This window comes from Melozone crissalis, unplaced genomic scaffold, assembly GCF_028551555.1.
Source record: "Melozone crissalis strain CALT ecotype California unplaced genomic scaffold, PUWL_Pcris_2 ptg000042l_1, whole genome shotgun sequence".
NCBI classification, from domain to species: domain Eukaryota; kingdom Metazoa; phylum Chordata; class Aves; order Passeriformes; family Passerellidae; genus Melozone; species Melozone crissalis.
This window is the reverse complement of record NW_026535820.1, coordinates 62,698,590-62,711,887: the sequence shown is the minus strand read 5'-3', so window position 1 is coordinate 62,711,887 and position 13,298 is coordinate 62,698,590. Positions and strand designations below refer to the sequence as shown.

The 13,298-nt window shown below is 38.4% G+C and overlaps 1 long non-coding RNA gene across 1 annotated transcript in view; it reads left to right on the top strand.

Annotated features, from left to right (window-relative positions):
- Positions 1-11,897, top strand: part of LOC128942703 (uncharacterized) — a 47,771-nt gene extending 35,874 nt beyond the window's left edge. The window contains exon 3 of the long non-coding RNA XR_008483633.1: positions 11,431-11,897. This is a non-coding gene — a long non-coding RNA (uncharacterized LOC128942703). The remainder of the gene's footprint in view (positions 1-11,430) is intronic.
- Positions 11,898-13,298: the final 1,401 nt, after the last annotated feature.

Below are 13,298 nucleotides of genomic sequence, written 5' to 3'. Positions count from 1 at the left end.
TTCCACAGCAGTGCCCAGAACAGCTTTTTTTTCCACATCCACCCCTCTCTTTGGACCGAGCTAACCTCCACCTGAGGCTGTGGTGGAAGTGGCCTGGCCCTGTTCAGTACAATTGGCTTTCATGATCACCGGCAGCATGAGAATGCGCTGTTATCCCAGAGCTGCCAACAGCTCCAGGGCTCTGCAGGTGGCACCACCACCTCCTCCCTGGCTTGCTCAGCACCAGACATCCTTGGAAAGCCAGGTCTTGAGGTCTTACTGTGCTCACAAGCTCCTTCTTTGGCAGCAGGAGAAGGCAGAGTGCTGCTGTTCTGGCACAGGTGTTGGGTGCCGCCAGAAACATCCCAAACAGGAGAAAGCAGCTCCAAGAGAGGAGCTCCACTGCTTTTAAATTTCACCTTGGAAATGTGACCCTGGGTAATTTCTGCCGCTGCCAGCCTCAGAGGACAATGTGTAATCTTTTCACCTCTATACCACAAAATGAAAGACATCAATCGAGTTTGGCAATTGCATCTAAAACAGGTTGGTAAATCAAGGGAAATGGGCAAATAAAACAAACTTCTGAGTACTGCAGTGTGTGCTCATGCAGCTCCTCTGAATGCCTTCTGAAGTATTACTATCAAGGAAAGGAGAATAATTAAATAAGCTATTAATAAGTCAGGGAGACTCCTTGTCTCAAATGTACTTTTATCTTATAAATGGAAGGTCAATCTTAAGAGTGAAAATACATTAAAAATTAATGCTACAGAGAACCCCTGTCCCTTGCCACTACTCCAGCTGTGTTTGAAAGGTAGCACTTATTTTCTTTAATAACAGAGCTTCAAAAGAAGCATAATTAAATGAAAAGCTATGGAAATACATGGAATATTAAGGTCTAACTTGAACAATTACCATTATTTTCAGTGAGATTTCCATCATGCCAAAGGTGATTCTTGTAAAATAAACATTTGCATTATTTTAGAAAGAGAGAAAAAAATCTGATTCCACTAGCAGTGTCTTTAATCATCCACCTAATATTAAAAAAATATTATTTTTGAAACTTCAAATGTCCTTTTGAGGATGCCATACAAAGCAGGGAAGAAACAAGAACTGATTTTCTATGAGTGTTATGTTAAATGTCTTAGCTCGAAGGAATTTTATAGATGATTTTTCTTCAGCCTTTTAAAATTTTTTTTTTTTTTATTCCTCTTTGTGTCTTTGAAGCGACCTTTGGAATGTAGAAAGAAAAACTGATTGTTCTACTGATTTGTTGTCCTTTTGCTTTTCATTCACAAGTCCTCTATTCATCTCCCTGCTTAAATAAATCTGGAATCAACTCAACTAATTCCAGGCATCTAATTAAGGCACCTAAATTCAGATTATGGCTCGTCCACTTGTCTTCTACCAAGTGGACACAGACAGACCCTTTCTGATGGTGATCTCACGCCACTTTAAAACTTAAGTGTCCTCTAGAGGCATCCTGTCTCTCTGTCTTGACAACAGAGAGTACCCAAATTGGCATTGTACATAAACTGTGTCCCATTTATGTACCTAAAATTAGCTAGAATTAATCTAGACCTAAGAGGCTTTAGAGTTTAATTTGCTGTTCCATACTGTATTGATTGTTGGCAAGGAAATATATTCCTTTATTTTCTTAAAAAAAATAGCAAACAAACCAACAAAAAGAAAAAAAAAGCAACCAAAAATATTTTTAAATTGAAAAAAACCCCCAAGAGTGTATGATATATGAATATGTGTTTATGTATCTAACACACAGCTGCAGACAGAGAGTTGAAAAGACATGCATCCTGAACCTGCCTCAGTGAAGCAGAATGGCTAGAGGGTCTGCTGATATCCCCCTAGACGGTGTAGCCTGCCATCTTCTTCAGCCACTAACATCTTTTTGCCCTATAGCATCTTCTCACCTTCAGTCACGTGTATTTTCAAGTGCAAAGGATTAAGCGTCTGCCAGCTACACAAATTAATAATAATAAAGAAAGACCTAGTTCTCACTTTTATTTCATTTTCTAATACAAAAATTGCTGAAAAAAATCCCTTAAAATCCTAGTCTGGAGAATTTTTGTAGTAGTAGCAGTAGTAGCTTAAATTCCTGCAGGAGTTCACGTGGCAACCTTCACTCTATGGTTTTAAATCACTTACCAAGAAAAAGTCAATTTATTGACTAACCTATATTCATTTCCATGTAGAGAAAGTATGGATTACCTACTCAAGTCTGCCTCTGTACTCTCAGTGATATTGGCGCAGCTGCTTAAGAAATGTTGCTGTTAAGGCATCCCAGCTCTGGGTAGCTCACATTCCCTGTGGCTCCGACTTTGGCAGAACACACCTGTTCTTGCCATGAGAAAGCAGCAGAAATGGACTTTGAGGAGGAAGGTGTCACCTAGACCACGATGCCAATGCCCTGTGAGTCCCTGGAGTCCTGCGCCTGGGTTCCATCACTTCCACCTGGGCTGCTTTCTTCAGCACCTGGATCTGAAGGCCTGGTGCAAAACCCAGCTTCAGTGATAGCAGCACAGGCTATGGTTGCACTGAGCATCTGACCACAGAAATGACTGGGTCTGATAAAGATAATCAAAGACAAAGATGATGGGTGATGCTAGTGTTAGCTAGCATGGACAGAGTAACTGGTCACTTAAACAGCAAAAAGAATGCCCCTGTATTTCCCCAGGAATTTACCTAGGAGAAAAATACAGCTGTTACTATATGGAAATGTTGGAGAACAGTGCAATAATTTTTTTGCAAGAACTCTCCTTAACAGCCATATTACTGGTTTTGTATTTCTGTGAAGTGTACATTTTCTGTATAGCAAATATAAAACTTCTGGAAATAGAAGCTTCTTCTTTTCTTGGCTACTTTTTCCTAACCCTTAGAAGTGGCCCCTCCAAAGGTAGAAAACTATTGGCCTAGGTGCATGGAAAAATAAGTTTCTTAAAGCTTTACTTAAACCTTTTAATGTATTGTAGCATATTATCACTGGTATGAAAACAGAACCAAAATCTAGATGGATTATTTTAGATAGCTAAGCACTTTTTAAAATAATGATTTGCTTTTTTGGTAATGAACAGTTAATAAATACTTCATAATGACCATAGAATTTTAAAATGTGATTATATAGCTTGGATTTCAAAATCATATGTTTAGACTTAAATTTGGCAGTTGGGAGCTTAAATATATTTTAAATATATAAGGCATTTATTTCCCTCGTGTCTGTGTCACTTTGCAATCTGAATGCACTCTATATATCTTACATCATCTTGGATTATCACACTCTGTTTTAACCATAATGGGTCCAGAATTAGGATTTCAGAAACCAAACATCTCCAGGGCTGGAAAACTTCATGTTCTGAAAGGAAACAAGCTGTATAGCTCAGATTCCTTTCCAGCAGTATCATGTGTACATCACTGTGGGGATTTTGTACAGTCTCATCACTGACTCTGCTCCTGCTGGCACATAATCCTTTCTCAGAGGAGTTTTCAGAATTCCCACCCTTAACTTGTGTTACCATGCATCCAACAGGCAAGGGAGGTCTTCTTTTGACACTATTTTAGTATTGTTTAGGTTCTGCAGGAATGGGTAGAAAAGTGTGCTAGTTCTCCAAAGTGATATATTACACTCTGCTGCAGTCTGGTAGAGGAACCCTGGCATGATACATATCAGGTATATGCCCAGCTACACAATTTTGACAGTGCTGCTTTGCTGTCATGGTCCCAGGGGCACCACCAGTGTTGACAATCTCTACCCAGCCCTCTGGGAGTGTTCTCACTCTGTCCATGGCTCAGACCCCCATTCCAACCCTTTTGGCCCATCAGTCCCTGAAGATGTCGTGCTGCAACAACGCCAGTTTTCATCTCCTCACAGCCTTGCCTGGCCACAGGTTCCATTGACAGAGGCCCAGCCATGGGCTGATGTCCCAGTCCATCCCCAGGGAGAGGACCCATGGTCTGGATTCTTGGCTGAACCTGACTACAGGTTCCTACTCTCTGCTGGAGGACTGTGGGACTGGGCCCTTGCAGTCAGGTTGGGAGAGCCTCCAAATTAGCAACAAGCATTTAACTTTCTGCACTGAGTACAGGCTCAGCACCTTCATGTGATGCATCATCTGGTGTTTGCCTTCTGTATTTCTCTTTTAAGCAAAATGCTCACCAGCAAAGAAAGGTTTAACATTCATGAGTCACCAGCTTGTTAAGGCTTAAGTTGTTTGGAGTGGGCTCATTTCTCTTTATTGTTCTTTTCTTGAGACACTTAGTGCAGCTCACAACATATTAGGGTATGGTTTTGGAAAAGTTAAACATCAGCTAAACTGGAGTTCTTCTTTTGGGCTGGATGAGAAGGCTAAAAAAATCCCTGGTGCACTTGTTACCTTCTTGGCAGTAACATCAAAATGGAATTTGACCCATAGAGACAATTTTCCTGCATTTGCAGTAGCAATAATATCCTTTTAGTAAATCAATAATGAAAATACATGCTACTTATGCATGAGTTGTCTCCGTGGAGGCGTTTGTCACGTAAGTCTTTACATGAAGATGTCTTAGAAATGTAGTCCATATCAATAATTTATCCATCACTACATGAGCCAGGCCATCAGGCCATTTTATTCCAACACATTACTGCATTATCAAAATACTCTATGGAAGCTGTCCTTGTTGACAATGCCATTTCCTGGCCTCCTTGTTGTATCAAGGCTTATCAGCACAACATTGCCAAGAAGTATATTTTGACTCTAGTGCAGAACAGGGCTTCATTGCAGACAGAACTTCTCAGAAGGAGTCCCTAAAGTGTCTCTGTGTGTCAGATAAAATGGTTGAACAAAGGAGTTCGTGTGGGATGAATAAAAACTCATCTTGAATTTTTAAGAAATTTAAGAAGCTTTTACAGCATGATGAAGAGTAGCTGTACTGGTGTTCGTGGGTATGTATGCCTCATGTTACCAACAGATGCCAAAATCAGTAGGTATCAATATTGATTGATACATATAAGTATTGAAATCAGCATTGAAACCAGTAAGTATGGATGTCTAACAATGCCAATTGATATGGATAAGTGTCAATACCTATTGATATCTATCCCTATCATTACCTATCATTGATAGGTATCAAAATTGATAGGGGTTGATTGTCTGTTGATGACTATTGATATCAAAATATATTAATTGATATCAAAATATATTGATATTGGTAGGCAGTGATGCTAATTCATATCAAAATCAATACCAAAAATTATAGATATTAGACAGTTATGCTTATCAATACAGGTAGGTATTGATGAAAAATACTGTCAGTAATGGCTGGCACAGGTGACTATCAACAACTATTGATATTGACAAGTAATGATAGATAGCCATACCCACTGATACTGCTATCTGTTGATAGATATCCAAATACATGGATACTGATAGTTATGCATTGTTTACAATACCAGAAGGTATGAATAAGTACCAGTGGCTACAAATATAAATACATATTGTTACTACTGATATTGATACCCTTCAATTGCTCACTGTTTTGAACCTTCTTGATAAACATTATCAAAGGGTATTGCTCTTAATATTTAATAGTGCATATTGAGACCCAAATCAATATCCAAAACAATAGACATAGATACCCATCGCTATAGATAGATATCAAATTGAGTAGGTGCGGATATCTATCAACAGGTATGGATATTTGGACATATAAATTTCTATCAATACCTACTCACATCAGTACCCACCAATAGGTATCCAAACCAATAGGCATTGAGGCATATCATATTGCACTAAAGAGAGATCTCTGTTGGTAGGTATCAATGCCAATTGACAAAAAAAATGTACCAATGCTTATTGAGAGATATTAACATTATCAGTGGCTAGTGATAGGTATTAATATCATAGATATAAATATTGATAGATATCAGTGCCCTTTAACATAGGTATTGCTAAGTATTGAGGTCTTAATATTACCAATAGGTATTGATGTCAACAGGTATCAATACCTATCAATAGATATTCAAATCCATAGGCAGTACTAGTTATCAAGTCAATAGACATTCATGCCTATTGATATCAATATGCAGCTCAAAAAGGATCAGTACCTATCAAGATCTGTTTCTATAAATAGACGCCAATATCTATGAATACACATTGGTAGTGATGCCTATTGTGAGCTCTTAATATATAGCTACATATGACTATATATATATATATCTATAAATGCATATATAAACACATATCAATATAGATATCAATATTGATAGGTATAGGTACAAACCACTGTATAATTACATTGATATATAGATGTGTATAAATGCAAATAAGACAGAGAAAACAGTACTTCCTCTCAATTGCTTAGTTAGAGTTGACATTGGGGAAAGAAGGAGGAGATTCCTCTTTGCTATAACCAACATATGAGTTGCATAAAAAAGTTGTGTGTGGACTCCAAGCAAGTTTAACAGATATTACTTTGTTTCAGATTTTGTGGTATTAAATTCCTGATAGTATATCTTGTACTTCATATCTGTGGGAAAAATCATAAGCATTTATGTTTTTGAGAGGCATCTTGGATTGTGGGAAGGAAACACAAAATCAAGGACAAAAGACCAAGATTTCCTTGTCCTTCCTCAAAAATATTATAGAATGGGGACTCCATTGTCAAATGCTAAATCATTCTATATGACAAAGTCAAACTCAATCAAGAATTTCCATGGTATGTAGGTTCTAGAAAATATTTTCATTTTGTAGTTGCAGGAGACAAGTAAGTTGACCAGTATCATGTTGACCAGTTCACCAAAGCCATGCAATTGCTAATTTTATAAAACAAACTAATGGCTAAAGTGTAAAGAATTTCTCTCACCCTGATATCTCAAGGAAATCAAATAAATCTGCAAGCACATGACACTCACATATATTAACTTTAAAAATAGACCTGAGAAACTTGTTGTTTTGACATAAGTCTGGGGGTGGGAGGGGAGTGGAGGGTGTGGAGTGAAGGGGGGGGAAAGTGATCTAGATAATTGTGTACGTATAAAAGGCCAAATCCTTAGGCCATAAACCAGGCACACACCCAATGATGTCAATGTGTTTGGCTTACAGGGGAAATAAAGCAACATTTTATTACATGCTAAGTGAGAATCTTTGCTTGACCAGAATGAGGGAAAAGTGCAAACAGGTGCTGGCTCAGCAGGAATGGAAACTCAAGAATAATAGCAGCTTTTCCTCAGGCTCATAAGCATCCTGAATGACTACATTTCTGTCAGTACCTTAATAAAGAATTATCTACTACCCAATCCACCTATGTCTGGGTTTGAGGCTATCTGCAGAAGCTTTTGATTGTGAAGCTGCTTAACATTATTTCTCCATCCCTGCCTTTGCTTGTGCACAAGCTTTTGCAAAAGCAACCCCCTTCAGTCAAGGAAGCTGGGGCCCCACTCTCCTCCAGCTTGTGGGGAAAGAAAGGAGTCATTATTGACACATGCAAGTGATTTGAGAAGAGACTGTCTACCCCAATAGAAAAAGACTTAGCTGTCTGGTGAATCAGGAAATGTCAGACTTTCTGAAAGGTTAATGGGAGGCTTTAGAAACACATTAAATCTAATCTTACAGCATGAATGCTGATGACTTTATGTTGAGATTCTAGAAATAAGAAAGGGCAAGAAAGAATATTTTAGGTGAAAGTAAGTTTTGACGGAGGAGCCAGGAGAGAGCTTTATTGCAACATATTGCTGAATTTCTCCTTCCATATAGGGCTGGCAATCTGCCTGGTACCATATGCTAAAAAAAGATATAATATGACACCATTTGAATTGAAAGCAAATTTTTTTTATACTTGCTGAAGTTTAATTAAATGAATGACCTGGTCAACTCTAGAAGGGAACGAAATTGATTTCTTTCAGAGTTATGTAAATGGATTGCATAAAACTTCAGTCACTGCAGGGATATGGTAGGGACTATATAGTGCTGTTAGCATAACCTTCCCAGTTCAGTCAGAATCATCTGTGCCTCTTCTGGTTTAGCTGAAGAATCATTGAATATGGAATTCATAAATAAGCACACTTTGCATGCTGTCCTTCCTCCTGCATCTTACAATCTCATATGCATTAACAGAAGTAGTAGTATAGGACGTGGGGGAACAAACAATGGATGTTGTTAGTTGGGTTTCATTTCATAATTCTTACAGTTTTGTACCCTTAGTTTTTTAAGTAATATTTTCTGTGGTATCTTCAGGTTTGAATTTTACTTTTAGGTCATTAGTCTTTTGTTTGTGACTTTCTTTCATTGCTCAGCTGCTTTGGGGAGATTTGCCTTTGGTAGTCGTTAGCAGGTTTTTACAACGTGGGCACAATTGGTTAATCCCATAATAGAAACCTGCTGTGCAGAGAGTGCTATTTTTACTGTACATACGTATCTCATAGCACAAGGCAGTTTTAGAAGGCGATACAACTGCCATTAAATCCATACATCTCAAGGAGGGCCATGAATAGCTGCTCCTTGTGTAAGGACGTGTCCTGCGGTTCTATTATCCCAGCTCAGGCACTGAGTAACACTTTTCTTTAGCAAAGCAATATCCTTACCTCTCCTTATTTGAGTCTTTTTGCTTCTTTCACTACCTCCATTGTTCCTGGAAAGAAATAGTGCCTGTGTCTCTGCTGACCTATGGGCCCATGTGCCAAACTGAAATGCCAGCAGGAGCACTGTGGGGCTCCCATCTTTCCAGGGAAGCCAGAGTGCCAGGAGAAGAAATAAGGTGCATGGCAGAGGTCCATGCTGCTGCAAAGCTGGTGTCTGAACAACCTCCAGGTTAAAAGTAGCCACTGTGAATTAGGGGTTTTACTGCAGTCAGAGTGAGCAGCCAAACACCCTGGATGAGTCTGCACATTATGGCCAAGCCTCACATGGCACAAGTTGCCCAGCAGGATGGCTGTGCTGCAGCCTCTCTCTTCACAGCCCAGAAATAGATGTGTCCTGGTTCTCCCTTATCCCTTTTCAGTAGCTCCTTCCTGATTGCTCCTCCTGTACTCTTGGGGCACTTTGGGAACATGCTGTGTGCCAAGTGTGCGTGAAGCGTGTGGGTTGGGGGGACAACAACACGTGCTCCGCAGGTTGCTCATTTGGTGCAAAATGTGTCCATGTAGCTCTGCCAAATGCAAGGGTTTCTACCTCACATTTTCAGAGCCACTCAGATCTTAGTGCCACTGAAATGCTAGGGTTTTGCTCCTACTGTTCTTCTCCCAACACAACATAATTGCAATCAGATTAAACAAAACATGAGAAAACGTGCTTGTGGACTAGATTTATAAATGTCTGTTCTCACATCATTTTGACAAATGCCGGGCTTTAGTCCATATGTTACTTTTAAGATTACAGAGGGGAAAGCATACAACAGCGATCTTAAGCTAGAGCTACATTTGTTAATATATCCTGAAAAATGCACTTTTTTAAGAGACTGGACATCTATATCAAAGCATAATCTCTCGGCAGCAAACATCCAAGTATCATTCACCTACAAAAACCTTGGCACATCTGTGCATTTATCAAGTCTTAAAAAAATCCTTAAGGGGAGCGGTCATGTTTGCCATGAATTATCCCAACCTGCATGCACCTCAACCTGAACCCTCTGGGAGAAGGCTAAGGCGGTTGCTGCTGATTTATGGAGGCAGACAGCTTGGAGTCCCTGCCAGGGAGTAAGTAAATCGTGGTGACTGTGTGATAAAAGGGATAAAGCACAGTCATTTTCAAATGCTCATTCATGCAACTCTTCTAGAAGAGATCTGCAGAAAGTAATGAGGAGGTTTATATTCACTCCTACTGACCTACACTTCTATTGGAAAAAGTTCCAAGGTTTCTAAGTATATGAAGACTGAAAACACCTTCAATTCCAGCTGGGTCATGGGGATGTGCCCAGATTTTTCTGTGTTAGTGGCACAAGGAAGACCAGAAGGTTTCTGTACTCTCTCTCTCTCTCTCTCTCTCTCTCACACACACACACATATGCAGGAGTCACTTCATTAGGATTAAAAACTAGAAACCAGGAAAATTTAAATGAACAAAAAACTAGTGGCAAGGACTGAAAATTGATTTCTCTTTTGATGAGATGTCCCTGGGTGCTCTACCCTTTGGTGGTGGGTTGCTGCTCCTAGGTATGGTAAGGCAGCAAATTTAATAATTAATTAATATTTAATGCAATATTAATACAAAATTACCACCCAGCTGTATCCACTGGGACCACTACCAATTCTGTTTCATGCATTACTGACTCAATGTATGTCAGTATATTTTATTCAGCGTTCAGTATTCTCTGTAGTAATATTATTTCTTCTTTTGAGTCAGGGTCATGGGATCATATTCAAAACTATCTACAGAAGAGATTGTAATTAAATTCAGAGATTGGATCCAATGTGTTCTATGTCCACTAACTAATGCCACCACCTCCCCCCTCCAAGTATATACATGTAAATATATTTATGCAGGTGTGCCTCATATGCCTCTCTAGAGTTGTATATGTGTGTTTGCTTGTGCACGGCAATCACTGAACATGCAGTAAATCTTCTTTGGTAATTATAAGTCAGAGTTCAATATGATATCTATGATCATAAAATCTCCACTCAGTAGATAAATTAATGAAAATCTTATAATAATGTCAGCTTTCCAAAGATAGCCTGAGAAACTAGAAAAGTAGATGATGGTGAGCATGAAGATTCTCAGTTATACTGGGGACTCCACAGGCCTAATTTAAACCCCATTATTTTGTCATAAAATCATAGCTTTGGTAAGGCTCTTTTAAAATTGGATTCTTTAAAAACAATAATTATGCAATAAAAACTGAGGAAGTTTTCAACACTAGAATTATGTCTGCATTTTTTATATTGATGTATGTGGGGGTTTTCCCAGATAGAAATGTGTTTGCCAGCTGAGTTGTCTCAAATCTCTCCATGTGTAATCAAAGGCCTTGAAATACTTTTTCAAGTAGTTGAAGGATGGAAAATATAATCATTTAAAAATATAGAAGTCAGTTAGAAAACAGACCCGGGTCTGTTCCTGCACTCTGAGCTAAGCCACCGTCACTTTTTTCTCCATAGATTTCAAATCCTGTTTCCAAACTGTCCTATCATTTAGTCATTATTTACAAGTTAAGGTCCATTCAGACAGTATCCCTACTCTAACTCTTAGAGTCATAAAGGAAGATGAGGTGACAGTATTTCACAGTGGATCAAGTTGGCTTTTTAATGTCATCAATGAATTTTGATTTAGCCTCCCCTAACATCAAAACAAAGCTTTAGTTTCATTTTGGAGGGATGTGGAGATACTCAGTAGGGTGGTGATGTGTGAGCAGATTTTCCCTCCATCTTTTTATTCTGTTATTACTTTCCAGTATCTCCAGGCTGCACAATATTCCTTGAAAGCAAACAGTTTATGCAAAGCAGCTGTCTAACGAAGTTACTTTTACTTTGCCTTTCAGGGTGGCCTATTGAACATGATTAACTTGACTCTGATGGAAAGGAAAAAATAACCTGGAAACATCTGGCAAATTGTAAAGCAGTGCCTAACATTTTTTTCCCTGTAGGATTTAATTCAGAAACATACTTAACGGATCCCCATTTACCTAAAGCACTAAAGGTTTTGATGCAGGGGTTTGGGGGATTTGGGTTTGGTTTCTCTCACCCCACTAGCTGTAGCTCTGTAATATTTCATCTCATACTCCTGAATCCATTAGAAAAAATGTGCAATTACAAGGTGGGCATGGTGCTGTGTTGAAAAGGTGTTTACTGTTCCAGGCTGGTTTGCTGTGCTTTGTATGCACATTTGAGTCTTGAAATATGTGAAAATTAATTTCCTGTGTTCCATGTGGCTAAAATGACAGTTGAAATGTAATTTAGGGACTCACACAAATAGAAATTTGAAAATGATTTTTAAGAATTAAAGCAATGTTGGTAAAATTTTTAGAGGATTTTATTTAATTCAACAGGTAATAAAAAATTGTGAAATGTCATGTGTAGAAAGCCATTCTTATTTTACTGGTTTTTTTTAAATTTTGAAATATTGTTAAAAAAACAGAGAGAAAAAGCATTGTGTCCATTTTATATGTGTATTTTTTATTCAGAGATTTTGTCACATAATCCATGGAAAAAATGCACTCCACAGAATTAAGTATTTAATATTCACTGTCTCTTATATATAATTTCTCAAGTAGTGTTATTTTGTGGAAAAAGAACAGAGAAAATGGGAGGAATGAATAACCACTGCAAACAAGCATAAGCTTTGTCTTCTTTCTGGAGACTTCTTCAAAATTTCATACAGGACCATATAAAATGTTTTCAAAAAGTATATTAAAATTCTTTCACAATTGTGTGAAAGACACATGATTTGATCAGTGGTCAAAATTTAACTCCCCCAAATTATATTGATCTGATGTGAAACATTTTTGTTCTGGCTTATCTAACTTGTAAATTTTAGACTTTGGAAAAAAGGCTTCACATCCAAAATTTTAAATTTCAAAATGAAAGTTCACTGTGATCTGAATATCTAGTAACAAAACAGCTGACATTAACTAAATTTCACGTGATGATACAATATTAGTTTTAATTTTAACTAGCAGCAAAATAAGCCCATTTCCGTATTTGTTTGGCAAAAATTTGTGAAAACAAAGTTTTCAGATCTAATTCCAAAAACCAGAAATGTGTCACCTTATGGATTGCTATGACCTACACAGGTCATACAGGCAACAGGATTTTAAGGCATGTTTCTTCTTCTGCACCAACAGGTTAAAGGTAGCACCCACAGACATGGTCACGGATTTGTGGCCCTTGTGATATGCACCAACCCCTCTTCTGCAGCTGGAGTGTAAAAATTGCCTGATTTCGTATTTTAAGCACAGAGCTTTACTAGAATCTACAAAAAAGTATCTCTGCATGTCTAGTGGCTTATCTCCAGAGCCTTCATTTGTTTGCTTCTGAATGTCTTGGAGGACTAAAGGGTATGTGACCATTTTTTTAACAACATGTGGCACGACTCCAACTTGCAGTGCTCTGAGCCATTCGCAGCAAGTCCATTTCAACTCTCTCCTTCTCCATTTTCAGACATTGCATGAATTACTAGCAAGATTACAGGGATATGATCTCCAGATGCACTCTGTGGTTGCTCACACTCTGTACAGAACAGAAGCAATAAAATGAGCAGCACAGGATATTGGTGAATTTGTGACAGCTTCTGATGAGGCATCAGACTGAAGTGAAGGTTGAACTGAGTGCAGAGTCACTTCCATCATTTAGCCTGAAGTGTCTGAATGACTTTCCCTCAGCCTCTAACCCAACAAAAACTGTTGATTTC